We start from the raw sequence: 14,655 nt of genomic DNA, 5'->3' as shown, positions 1-14,655 counted from the left end.
TCATCTTAAAAATGGCTAAAAAGTATATTTATAGAGTGAGACGCAATTTAAATTTAATTATCTGAGTCTCTACCACCCTCATTTCTACTGTTTGAATCCTTTGTTGGGAACTTGTACACAGTTCATTCATTTTTTACCATAATAAGTAATCAGAGAGAATCTGCCGGTGAGCCAAAATTTTGCCTTTTTCTTTTCCTCAGTTTTTTTAGTTTTAAATTCTAAACATTTTCTCTCAGTCTGTAGCTTATCCTTTCATTTTCTTTTTTTTTAAGATATTATTTTAAAGTAATCTTTACACCCAACATGAGGCTCGAGCTTACAACCCCAAGATCAAGAGTCACATGCTCTACTGACGGAGCTAGCCAGGCACACCTCGTTTTCTTTTTTGAAAGGGAAAAAAATTTTTTTTTAAATTACGAACTCAATCCACTTGATATATCTCAAAAGATGCAATACTTTTCTTCATTTATCAACAGTAGAAGTTAGAAATTGGCTTTAAAAAACCTCAGCAAATGACAAACAAATCTCCTTGGAAGTCACAGTCACATATAGAGTGCATCCCGGAAAAGAGTAGGGGCAGGTCAGGTACCACCTGCTTTTATGAGTTTCATCAAATACTGGACCTACTCAACGGTGGACAGAAAAGTCAGCTCTCAAAAAGAAGTATGTTACTACATGAGGCTTTTAATACATACCTTCCTAAGAGCACGTAGTGGGGGCGGGGGGTAATGACATGTTTTCTGAACTAGATCTAGGAAATGGAATCAGTTTATTCTCTATACCTTAAGGGCTGTCCACTGGTTAATGACTTTTTAAATTTTATTTTTTAAAGATTTTATTTATTTGGCAGAGAGAGACACAGCGAGAGAGGGAACACAAGCAGGGGGAGTGGGAGAGGGAGAAGCAGGCTTCCCGAGGAGCAGGGAGCCTGATGCGGGGCTCGATCCCAGGACCCTGGGATCATGACCTGGGCTGAAGGCACTTAACCGACTGAGCCACCCAGGCGCCACCTAATGATTTTTTTAAAAGACTAAATAAAAACAAACCAAACACACACCCCCCAAAATGGAAAAGGAACAAATACTACTAAGATGTCCCTGCTTACTGTCTGGAGTGGAACCAGGGAGCAGCTTCAGCAGTCCAGATTAGCCTGTTATAGAGTCATCACAAGTATGCCTTGCTGTTAAACAACAACAGAAACTTTTTTTTTTTTTGGAATCAAAAGATCGAAAACTAATACTGATCACTTTTCTGACAATAGAGAACTACTCAGAATTAACCAGTATCGGGGGAGGTGGGGGGCCATACTGATGGGCCCTGCCTCACACAAGTACATGTGGGGAGGTGCAGGGCATTTGTTGTTATTGGAAGGACAGGTTTTAATTTTTGAGTCAAACCTCGCTTTTAGTACGATGCTGACACCAGCTGTGCAGAAAGGGCTCTAGAGAGACGTTCATAGCAGCACACACCTGCGGCTCTTCAGGCTCCGGCTGGGGGGCGGGCAGCCGGTATTGCGTCATCAAACACATTCTTTAGGCCTTTCCGTATAAGTTCAAAGCACTCCACATATGTGATAGCCTTCAAGCAGTCTCTGGAGTGGTAGGCTTCTGTTTGTTCTTAAAGCTTCTCAGTAGGAGAGTGGTCATCTCTGAGATCAGTTTGGGTCCCAACCAGCAAGAAAGGGGTCTTTTCTCAGGTACTCACTTTTCTTTCACATTTTTTTTTTAAAACTTTTTATTTATTTATTCATGAGAGACAGAGAGAGAGAGAGAGAGGCTGAGGGAGAAGCAGTCTCCCAAGGAGCAGGGAGCCCGATGCGGGACTCGATCCCAGGACCCTGGGATCATGACCTGAGCCGAAGGCAGATGCTTAACCACCTGAGCCACCCAGGCGCCCTCTTTCACATTTTGAATGAGGACAGAGACAACAGTGAAACACACAAAGTCCAAGAGTATGTGGCTCTCCACCAGTCATAACCATGACTGCATGGTTGTCAGAAACAGTTGGGTACATATTCAGAGGGAAATGTATCCTGTAGGGAATCAGGAGACACATTTTACCAGCGGCACCATCCACCATCACCCAAAACAATGCACTTGTTTATTTGTCTGCAGTGCTGAAACAGTTTTGTATCTTTTTTGAGTATTTCAGATTTCCTGTTGACCTCAGCTTCACCACTGGGGCCTTTCTATCCTTTCATTTTCTTCTTCTACGTGCATCATTTTTTTTTTAAAGTAAGCTCTACACCCAGTGTGGGGCTTGAACTTATGACCCCAACATCAGGAGTCTCATGCTCTCCCAACTGAGCCAGCCAGGAACCACTCCTTTCATTTTCTTAACTGTCTTTTATTTTTTGAAGGGAGAAAATATGTTTTTAAAATTTTTTTTATTTGAATATAGCTGACACACAACATTACGTTAGTTTCAGGTGTATAGCATAGTCATTCAACAAGTCTGTATATTCTGTGCTCACCACAAATGTAGCTACCACTTGTCACCATTTTGGAATGAATAAATCCCAGGAATAAAAGGCACACCATAGGAATGTAGTGGATGATGGTGGAATCATTTACTTACCGGTCTTTTGAAGAGTAGCAGTTTTTCGTTTTGATGTCCAATTTATCAGTTTGTTCTTTTGTGGATTCTACTTTTGGTATTCTATCTAAGAAATCATTACTTAGGGGTGCCTGGGTGGTGCCTGGGTGGTGCCTGGGTGGCTCAGTCGTTAAGCGTCTGCCTTCGGCTCAGGTCATGATCCCAGGGTGCTGGGATCAAGCCCCACATCGGACTCTCTGCTCAGCGGGAAGCCTGCTTCTTCCTCTCCCACTCCCCCTGATTGTGTTCCCTCTCCTGTCTCTCTCTCTCTCTCTCTCTCTCTCTGTCAAAAAAAAGAAAGAAAGAAATCATTACTTAACCCAAGGTCACCTAATCCAAGGCCACATTCCTAATTCTATGCTTTCTTCTAGAAGTTTTGCAATGGTAGGTTTTACATTTAAGAATGGTCCAATTTGAGTTAACTTTTGTATATGGTACTTTCCTTTTTTTACATATGGATATCGTAATTGTCCCAATATCATTGTGAAAAGACTATCCTTTCTGTACTGCATTACCTTTTGCACCTTTGTCGACAGGGGTCCAAAACTATGAACAACCCACTTTTCCATCAGCAGGTGGATAGGTAAATGAGTGGTAGTGTATCCATACAGTGGAGTGCTGTGCTTATACAGGCAACAACAGGGATGTATCTCAAAATTATGTGGCGTGAAAAAAGCCTGAGGGATACATACTGCATAATTCTAGAAACTAGAAAATGCTAATTAACCTATATAGAAAACAGTGTGCTTAATTCTGGGTATCAAGGAGGGTGGCAATAGAAGGGGAGATTACAAGGGGTCAGACTTTAAAATACGTGCAGTTTATTATATATTATACCTCAATAAAGCTGTTACAAATAAAATTCTAAAAATTTTGTAGAATAACACAGTAAACTTTTGATAGCTAAAATTTTTCTTATTTCTTAATCTTTTCTTCATACAATAACCCCTGCTTTATTATTCCTATTAAAAAGTGGTGTGTAGATCTCAACATAGCATTCAGAAAATGTGACCATTGTAAACTCATTTTAGGTATACCTTCTATTTCTTTATTCAAGTCCTTATGTGATGTCAGTTCCTACAGGGTCTATTATCTTTCCTTGGTACCATTGTTCAACTACGTACAACCCACTTTGTTATCCTTTTAACTCATACTCCCCCAAATGTCCACACTTATTTCACAAGTAGAAACTGAAAAATGCATAGGATCAAGATATATAAGGTTTAAGGGGAAAAGTGTAAAAAAGGAAATGACCGGGGGCAGATAACATAGGGAGACAATATTATACAATTTAGATTTTAACCTTAAGAGCACTACAGAGTCTGAAGAATTTTAGCTAAGCCATGTCAGACGAATTTCCCTTTTAATGTGATAGATTGTGGTTACATAAAGAGGCATGCATTATTAACAAGGGGCTTTGTATCAGTCTCTTTGGTATTTTAGTTAATATGTAGTTTTTGGGGGGTGGCAGGGTCAATACTCTTCTTCTGATACTTTAATTCATTCCCAGGCTTTGTACATTATATTTGCATCCTGTCAAGTGAAATGTAAGTAGCAATTCAAAGTTCAGAGCTACCTGAATTTTCTTGCTCCTGCTTCTTGGATTTGGGAGAATGACAGCTGTATTTAGGCTTAAGAATTTAGTCTACTGGAATTAAATACAGGCTTCATGTATTCATCCCAGTATGAAATCTTATAAAATGGCATGTAAATGGTTTTAAATATCTTATTTTTCTTCCTTTCAAACCTGCAAGTCAAGGTTCACTAATTTGGGATTAGTTATGATTCTCGGTAAGGCCCTACTGATTCTCGATGACAGCAAGAGATGGCAAGAACCCAGAAAGGAAAAAGGTGATTTAGGAGCAGTGGCCAGGCTTCTGGCAACTGGAATGCTCTGTTGTTAAAGTGACTTTATTGTTAGAAGTTTCTTTGTCTTCATGCAGCACCTGTCACTGCCTAACCAAGACCATGTCTTTCAACACCTGGCATAATATGAAACTACTAGATCATATGAGACCAGTCCTTCAGGAGGTTAGTTGAACTCAGTCCTCCAGGAGGGTGAATTGGTGACTGTGGAAGCCCATAAGTGGGTACCAGTTACTAGTAAAATAAACATGCTCAGCCCGTCCCTTGAACTGAACCCTGGGTTTTGGGATAGAGCAAAAGAATGACAGTAAGGGATACTGGCTTCAAAAGTCATGAGTGAGTACACAGTGATTTCCCATCTGTTCTAACTACACGGACTCAGATACATGGATTCTGCTGGACCATACCATCCTGGGTCAGTTCCGGTTTTAACTCTACCACAGCTTTCTGTGGAATTTCTTGCAAGTGACTTACCTCTTCTCTAGCCCTTATTTCTTCTTATGAAAGATGAGAGAATTGACTATTTTAAGACTTCCTTCTCAGTTTTTCAGTTACATTGTATTTACTTAACATCTTACAGTGAAACTTCTAGGTAAAAATGGAAATAACTTTTTAAATCCTATCACTTGTAAAATTGGAAGAAACAGGCTAGTATACCGAAGGAGATATTGTATTGAATGAGGTCCCTAGGTAAATCTCACTTTCTATGGGGCCTGGACCTTTCAAATGTTAGCTCTTTGATTATCAGATTGTCCTCTATACTGAAGCCTATGAGCCTTACATGATAATGAGATGCTACAACTTTGCTTCTACCCCCAGTTTGATTTTAGGTGCACATGTTTAGTGTTTTCATTTTAATATATGGTTGACTTTTTGTTGATGCAGTTTAAAGAGATGGGAAGCTTCCTTGTGCATGGGCCTGCTACCCAGCCTATGATTCTCGACCATTCCTGATGAGCCGTGACTGTCCCTCATCAGCCCCTTCCACCCACTCACGCTCACCGGCCCACCCCCCCCACCCCACTTACAGTAATAGGACATGCATTCTGCTCTGTGTTCTGGCTGTTAGATGTGTTGGAAATGACCGAGGAGGCTTGTCCCTCCTTGACCACATAGACAGTTGCTGTATGTGGGACTTGTTTTAAATTAATGTTATCCAGTCTCTGCTCCTGCCTCCATCAATCCATCTAGAACCCCAGTGGTCTTTATTCCAGACATAATGATGATTTGCCCTGTAGTATCGTTGCTGACTCCGCTCCTCCTCTTCTCAACTGCCTTTCTTTCCCCCTCATTTCCCCATACAAAGTCCAGGTATATTTTGCCCACTTCTTGGCTAGTGTTAGGAAACTTGCAGCAACAGGTGTACAGAACTTAGTGCCTGGTACAAAGTAGTCGTAGTAGATATTCAGTAAATGTTAGCTGTTTTTAGTCTTGGCTACTTTCTATTAAATGAATCAGATGAAATTGCCGTTTTATAAGTAAAAAAAGAAATCTAATGTGGGCAGTTTTATATAGTTCAACTTTATAGATATACAGAGTGATGGTTTTTAACCAGGATGCAAATTGGAATTATCTAGTCAGCTTTTTGCAGTATGTAAATATACACTGCCCCTATCCTATCCCATTGAATCAGGATCTTCATGCATGGATCCTGAATAAATACTTTTTTTTTTTTTTAAGAGAGAGGGGGCAGTGCACAGAAGCAGAGAGAGAATCCCAAGCAGGCTCCACACCCAGTGTGGAACCCAGTGCTGGGCTCGATCTCACAACCCTGAGATCATGACCTGAGCCAAAATCAAGAGTCTGGTGCCCAACCGACTGAGCTACCCAGGTGCCCCCCGGGTAAATGCATTTTTTTTTTAAGATTTTATTTATTCATGAGAGGCAGAGGCAGAGGGAGAAGCAGGCTCCCTGTGGAGCAGGGAGCTTGATGCGGGACTCGATCCCAGGACCCCGGGGTCATGATGTGAGCCAAAGGCAGATGCTTAACCAACTGAGCCACCCAGGCACCCCATGGGTAAATGCATTTTTAAAAAGCTCCCCCGATGATTCTGATTCATATTCCTGCTAAAATACCTGTCAGATAGTCTTCCCTTCGGGTTGTTTTTCTTTTAATGTACAAGTTCTTTTATACATACCTGTATGTTTTTCATGTAATCTGTTATCTGGTCATGAACTGAAACTTTATTTTTAGGACTCCACAAATTACTGTCATTTTTAACTTTCAGATATGATCAAATCTCAAATTAAGATTTATCAGTACTCAATCTTGGGAAGGCAAATCTAGGTGCTATAGGATGTTTTTATGATTTTCAAGGAATTTCCAAGTCATCCCCCCCCCCCCCCCCCCCCCGGTTATGAAAGGTCACCTCACATTCTTTCATGCAACTTAAAGTTAGGATTATGCACTTTTCCAATATACTCTTGCATTTTCACACAAAAGAGAATAAACAGTAGTAAGCGGGCCACAGTTCAGTTTAACTTACCTTGACTCACGTGACTCACAATGTCAGCTTACCCATGTAATTTTAATGTAGCCAAGAGAAAAGTGGAGGGAGTTTCTTTGAACAGCAGCTTTCTCCCTTCACTGATGGTAATTTGTGTCCTGTTCTCTTGTTTGTTGTTAACCAGTGTTGTGAAATCTCTGGGTAAGTGGGTTCTAGATAAGCCCAAAATTACCGGCAAAATTTTTCTGTTAGCTCATTGGCAGCTATAGACAAGAATAGTAAAACACAGAAAAGAGGATTCTGAGCTTTTTTCTACTTCCTGCCACCATGTTCTCTCCGATTTGCATTCCTTCATCATGAAGTGGGCTTGCTTTAGTGGCATACATACTTCCTTAAAATACAGAGAAGTTTAAGTTTAGTGTGGCTCCTGAAGAAAAATGACTCTCAGATTTGTAAAGCATTTCATTAAAGTGTATGTATACACTAAACAACATACAGCCTTTGCTAGTTACCTCAAAAATGTTTTATCAGGAAGGAATATTGAATTTTACCTAATGCCTTTTTCTTTTCTCTTCTGTTGATTATATGGGTTTTCTCATTTGGCTTATTCATATAATTAGATCATATTCTAGCATTCTTATTAAGCTGTTAGTATTTCTGGGATAAAACACATTTAACTGTAATGGATTATTCATTACTAAGAGGTAAAAATCAGGTATTTGTATTTTACGAAATGTCTGTTCTTTAATGAAATTATAATGTGGCCTCTTTTTTTGGTATGATTACTGCTATTTTGGTACCACTGGCTTTTATTACCCAAATAAAATGATTTGGGTAGCTTTTCTGTGCAGCCCTTGAGAATTATCTTTTTATGTTTAAGAGAAATTGTCTTTAAAACTGTCTGGGGCCCGGGGCACCTGGGTTGAGGCCCTGGGTGCTCAGTCAGTTGAGCTTCCAGCTCTGTGCTCAGTGCAGAGTCTGCTTCAGATTCTTTCTCCCTCTACCGCTCCCTACTCACACACTCTCTCTCTCTCAAATGAATAAATAAAATCTTTGAAAAACAAACAAAAACTGTCTGGGGCCCAAACCCCGTAGAAAGTTCATTCTTATCAGTTTCTTCCATAATGGTAGTAATGTTTAGATGGTAAACACTTAGGATCTGGAATTTTTTTTAAAAAACCCTGGCTTCATTCCAACGCTGTGACTTTTGGCACCTTCTAAAAGCTCTCTGTGGCTGGGCTGTAAAATGGGAGTTATAGTTTTAATGTCCTTTAAGAGTTTCTCGAGATAAGTAGTTGAAAAAGTGTCCAACTTAAATACTCAATAAGTGAAAATATTTATTTTCCTCCAATGTTATTGTCTATCTCCAGGTATTTTTTTTTAATTTTCCTTTTTTTCTTTTTCCTGCTTTCCTTGGGATTTTTCTCCCAGCTTCTTGAACCATATGATTGGTTTGAATGCTCTGTATAAGATAGTCCTCGTGGGGCGCCTGAGTGGCTCAGTTGGTTAAGCAGTTAAGCATCTGCCTTGGGCTCGCTCGGGTCTTGATCCCAGAGTCCCGGGATTGAGCCCTGCCTGGGTCTCCCTCCTTGGCGGGGAGTCTCCTTCTCCCTCTGCTCTCCCCTCCCCCCCCCGCTCCTGTGCTCACTCTCTCAAATAAATAAAATCTTTTAAAAAAGTTAAGATAGTCCTAGAAGAAGATAAAAATTCAAAAATATTAACATTGGGTAATAGGACCACACAGGTGACTTTTCCCCTTGTCTCTTTACTCTCAAAGTTTTGTATGATGAGTACATGTTACTTTTTATAATAATGAAAAATTGAGTGAAGGAGGAGCACACATCCCATGCATGTGTGTGTATGCACGTGTATGCATGCACACGTGCGTACGTGTGTGTAGGCGGTTGATCAACACTAATGATAACATTAAGAGTGCTCCACGGGATTCAAGATAGCCTTCGGAAGTGAGCCTGTGGTAGAGAGATTTGCAATGGAGAATTTAGCTGATAAATACTCAAGTTGTTATTAAACATAAGTTCAGATTGTCTATTTCTTATATTCATTGTTAGAGTTTTTAATTAAAAACAGTGTTATTTCCTGTCTTTTTGCTGTGCCATACTTATACAGTAAGCATCATAGAGTCCATACCAAAAGCTTAATGGGACTACGTGGATGCCTGGTGCCATGCATAATAGCATGTCAGAATTTCAGAGGTTACCAGTTTCTATTTTCTTTCTTTCTGTGTTTTGAATCACTCCCTGTTATTATTTTAAAAGAATTGGCTGCTGGCCTTCCGCTCCCCCCTGCAGCTCCCCACTGCCTTCTGTCTGCCCACCGTGGCCCTACTGCACCCCCAGGCCAGGCGTGCTGTCCAGGTTCATTGCCACCTTCCACCCCGCCTTCGCTCTGCAGCCTCTGCCAGAGCCAGCTCCTGGTGGACCCCTGTGGAAATGGGGCCCCCACATCCCATCGTGGGAGTCCCAGAAGCCTTCCAGAGAGACACCAACCGCAAAAAGATGAATCTGGGAGTTGGTACCTACTGGGGTGCTAATGGAAAGCCTTATGTGCTCCCCAGCATCCGGAAGGCAGAGGCCCAGACTGCTGCAAAAAATTTGGACAAAGAATACCTGCCCGTCCTGAGACTTGCTGAATTTTGTAATGCAGCTGCAGAACTAGCCCCGGGTAAGAACAGCCAAGTGCTGAGAAGTAGCAGGTATGTCACCCTGAAGACCATTTCTGGAACTGGGGCCTTGAGGAATGGAGCCAGTTTTCTGCGAAGATTTTTTAAGTTCAGCCAAATGCCTTTCTGGGGAAATCAGGGACACAGGCATGCAGCCAAAGGTTAATTGATACAGTAACCCCAAGACATGCGGCTTTGACTTCACAAGCACTCTGGAGGACATTTTGAAAATGCCACAGCAAAGTGTTCTTCTCCCGCATCCCTGTGCCCACAGTTCCACCAGAGCGGACCCTTGCCCTGAGCAGCGGAAGGAAATCGCAAACAGTGGTGAAGAAGAACAGCATTTCTTGGCATTCTTTGACATGGCCTCCCAAGACTTTGCCTGCAGTGATGGCAACAAGGACACCTGGGCTGTACGCCACTTCATTGAACAGGGCATTCATGCTGGTCTCGGCCAATCCTGTTGCCAAGAACAGGGGCCTGTATGGGGAGCACGTGGGATCCGTCACTGTGGTCGGCCAAGATGCTGAGGCAGCCAGAAGGGTGGAGTCACGGTGAAAGATCTTGATCCGTCCCATGTATTCCAACCCTCCCTGATCAGTGGGGCCCAGATTGCCTTGACCATCCTGACCAGCCCCAACCTGGGAAAACAACGGAGGCGGGAAGTAGAAGGCGTGGCCCACCACGTCATGAGCGTGTGGACTTCACTGGTCTCCTGCCTCAAGAAGGATGGCTCCTTCCACACTGGCAGCACATCACTGACCGATTGGCGTGTTCTGTTTCACAGGCGGAGAGGCCAAGGAGTTCTCTATCTGTATGACAAAGGACGGCCACACCTCTGTGGCAGGGGGCTACCTTGCCCCTGCCTTTCACTAGGTCGCCAAGTCATTTCCCTGGTGACCAGAGACATCCTTCCCGTCTCCGGCCTCCCCTGTTGGGAGAGTCACATGGAGGAAGGATGGTGGATGGTGGCAAGCCAGTCATTTCTTTCAACCACAGGACTTAACACTCAACCACTGAATGTGTTTCTCAGAAAAGAACATGTTGTGGAATAGGGCAGAGGCTTCTGTGGTGGGTGTCCGAAACTTTGTGGCTCAAAACCGAACTCCTGCTCATCCTTTAACTCGAGCTGTTCCAAAAGAGTTTACATGCACAAGAAAGACCTAGCCCCCCAAAAAACACAAAAAGCAAAAAACCTCGCAATCATACCATTGCGATGTTCCAGAAGCTTTCACTGCCACACATGATGGTGTTGGGGGCACCTCTGTAGATCCAGCCTGAGAATAGCACCTATGGGAGGCGTTGCGGGAAGACCCAGCTCTAGCATTAGCAGGCAGCCTCGTGTTTGTCCTCCCGTGACTGAGCAAGCTGATTATCCGCAGACCTCCTTACAGAAATCGTGTTGCATGAAAACCAGCAAGCGTGCTGCCACTGCGCGAGGAAAATAAAAGATGTCATTTTCTATCTTATTTAAGAAAGAGAAAAGTTCTTTTTAATACTTTCAGGCATTTTAATGTTCCTGTCTTCTCCCTTAGCGTTGCTGTTCTTTGCCTTAGGCACAGATATCTGTAACTAGCCTAGGTTCTCATCCTGTTAGAAGAGCTGTAGTAGAGGTTAGTTGGTACAAAGGGAACTTCTCTTTATTGCTGTAGAGTTAATCTTTAGCTTGAAATCCCTGGTTTATGGGGCACCTGAGTGGCTCAGGCGGTTAAGCATCCCGCTTCAGCTCAGGTCATGATCCTGGGACTTGGAGGATCCAGCCCCGTGTGGGGCTCCCTGCTCAGCCTGGAGTCTGCTTCTCCCTCTCCCTCTGCCCCTCCCCCTGTTTGTGCATGCTCTCAAATAAATAAAATCTTAAAAAAAATAAATTCCGGGCTTATAAAAATAGTTTCAGTACTTAATTTGCAGAGCACGATTGATCAGTATGGCCCTTGTTAAATTCTTAGTTTTAGCTAACCTGTCTCAGTGCTATAAAGAACACATTTTTTTAAAAAATGACTTCAAGTCTTCTCTGTGGCAGCAGTGAAGACTACTGGCTCTCCTTTCTCTTTTCTCCCATTTGTGCCTCACTCCTTTTCTGTGCCAGATATTGCCTAATCTTAACTTTTTTCTTTATTTATGATTATTTGATCACTCATTTCAGGAAACCTGTTTATTCTTAAAATTGGTACTGGATAATTGTATTCTTTAAAACTGAGGCTAATTTGGGGCCCCTGGGTGGCTCAGTCAGTTAAGCATCTGCCTTTGGCTCAGGTCATGACCCCAGAGTCTTGGGATCGAGTCCCCGTATCGCAGTCCCTGCTCAGCGAGGAGTCTGCTTGTCCCTCTCATTCTGCCCCCACCCCCCGGCCCCGCTCGTGCTCTCTTGCTTGCTCTCTCTCAAATAAATAAATAATCTTAAAAGATAAAGCTGAGGCTAATTTTAATTCGATTGTCTTTAACTGAGATTTTCATAGTTTCTGAATTTGAAGTATTTGGGGATTTCAAGTAAGCCAACAAAGAATTTTAACTCAAGTTTGTAGTGAAAGCCAATAGACTGACTCCTCTGTGTCCCCGACTCCCGGTGAAATGACAGAGGAAAATAAAATTTACAGACAGAAATTTGTAAATTCATGACAGCACTGAGAATGGGAACAGATGGAGTGACCATCAGCAAAGCAGAGACTTCCCAGGTTTTAGAAGACAGAAGACAGATGGCATTGATGGATGAACCAGGGTGGAGGAAGCCCCAGTCCAGCATACCCATGAGGAATAGCTGCAAGTGGAATCTTTTCTTCTCCATAGATTGCTGAAGAGACTTTCAGCTGAGTCAGTGGGAACAGAGCAGAAGAGATGGTAGGACATGGTATTATGCATGTATGCATTAAGAGCTAACTGGATGTTCTGCCCACACACCCAGCCCGTACAAATGTTGCAACAACATTGGTTCCCATGCTAATTTTGGAAATCTGCTTTCAAAAAAGGTTTCTTTTTAAACTCTCAGCCTGAGGAGGACTAGGAGTTCCAGTGAAAGTGTTAGTGACCCAAGGTAAGCTCTCCTTGTTTGGATATTTGGAGAAGAATCCAACCTGTCATCCTGTTGCTTGCCCAAGAACCTTGAAGTGAAGCGTGTCTGTTAAAATGCCAGTGAACATGGAGTCTCCAGATCTGTAATGGGAAGTAGATCTACCCACCACCAGAGGAAACGTGCTCTGGTGGCCTGGGGAAGCTAGAGGAAAGAAAGCCTAGCCAATGGGGACATGAAATTATATAAAATGTAATACGATACTATTGCCAGATTAGTACAGTATATGAATTAACAATTCACAAAATTACTAAATACATGGAAAAAATATTCACACTCTTCATGTAATCAAAGATGGCAGAGAAATAACAATGAGATCTTTTTCCTAATATATAAATAGCAGATTTTTTTAAAGAATACCAATCGCTAATAGGAATATTGTGAACAGTTGTACAGTCCTTTTGAAAAGGAGTTGGACATTATGCCTAATAAACCTTAACCTCATGAAAAGCATTTTAAGTGTAGAAATAGATGGTCATTCATTGTTACACTGAAGAATTCTAACCGGCTATAATGTCTTCTATTACAGGACTCGGTAAGTAAACTGCTGTATATCTCCAGAATGACATATTAAGTAGCCATAAGAATTACAGCCATGAAGTCAACAAAACAACACAGAAAAACAAGTATGACTTAAGTGGAAAGGGATGCAGAAAGCAAACTTGTGTGTTACAACTTAACCTTTTCCCATCATGTCTCAGTACTTGATTGTGAGATCCTTGAAGTCGGGGATCCTGACTTGCTATCTCTGTGCCCATCCGCTACTGCCCCCTGATGCCTTAGCATGGTACCTGACTCTCAGTAATTATATATTGACTCAGAAGATGGGCATAGGAAAAAGAAACAGGAAGGAAATCCAAAAATAAGCCAAAAGATCAGAGAAGCCACTTTACACAGAGAGAGCTAGCTTACTAATGAAACATGCATTAAAAAGCGGAATTTAACAGATGTCTTCATGTGAACTTAGATTCCTGAAAAATATTTCATGACTATTTACTGTGAAACTTTTTGTCAGTGTTTCTTCTAATATCTAGGGTTTGTTTTTCTTTTTGAGATGGACTTATTTTATTTTAAAGAGAGAGAGAGCGCAAGCAGACTCCACGCTGAGCGCAGAGCCCAACACCGGCCCGATCCCACAACCCCAAGATCACAGCCCAAGCCAAAACCAAGAGTCGGTCGCCTAACTGACCGTACCACCCAGGCGCCCCCCAAATGTCTAGGTTTGATATGTCTTATTTACTTGAATAATTTTTAAGCTGGATCATCCAGACATGATTAATTCAATTCTTTTTTCTGGTTGCATTTTTTAAATTAGCAAAGCTTTCATAGACAATATGCAGTTCATAAATCTATCAATAAGAGAAACTGTAACAGTGTATATATATATATATATATATATATACACATATATATATACATATACATATATATATACACACATACCTAATTTATAGCTCATACACAGTAGAACCTAAAGCAGATATAAGTTACCCAAATTAAACTTTTTTATTAGATCTGTTAAGCATCCAGGCTCTGAGTATTATTTCTTTATCCAGTTTTGTAGCTGGTAAATTCAGTAAATAACAATGTATTTAATTTTCAAATAAGTAACATTCTCATGGTTCAAAATTCAGATGATTACTATCTGTTATGTATCCTTCCAGAGTTACCATAGCAGTACAGAAGCAAAATGTATATTGTTTATAATTATTAATTACTTAATGGTTTCGTAAACTACATAATCTTATTTCAAAAGCCCGTTTAGGGGTTCAAAGACAAGTGTTAAAATAGCTGTAAATAGTAGTTTATCAGTTTTTTACCTTTCGGGTTCCACCCTGTTATTTATTTCTCAACATTATTGAAATCAAGTCATGAAAGGATGCCTGGGTGGCTCAGTCGGTTAAGTATCTGCCTTCGGCTCAGGTCATGATCTCTGGGTCCTGGGATCGAGCCCCACATCGGGCCCCCATGCTGGGTGGGGAGTCTGCTTCTCTTTCTCCCTG

The 14,655-nt window shown here is 41.6% G+C and overlaps 1 protein-coding gene and 1 pseudogene across 1 annotated transcript in view; both read left to right on the top strand.

Moving 5' to 3' along the window:
* The window catches only part of RALA (RAS like proto-oncogene A), a 73,802-nt gene that overhangs the window by 29,327 nt on the left and 29,820 nt on the right, over positions 1–14,655 (top strand). The gene's annotated exons all lie outside the window — the stretch shown is intronic.
* On the top strand, positions 4,408–10,464 carry LOC113911122 (annotated as a pseudogene).

Source organism: Zalophus californianus, chromosome 12 (genome assembly GCF_009762305.2).
Source record: "Zalophus californianus isolate mZalCal1 chromosome 12, mZalCal1.pri.v2, whole genome shotgun sequence".
Taxonomy (NCBI): Eukaryota; Metazoa; Chordata; class Mammalia; order Carnivora; family Otariidae; genus Zalophus; species Zalophus californianus.
The sequence above is the reverse complement of the archived record's forward strand: the minus strand, read 5'-3'. Positions and strand labels throughout refer to the sequence as shown.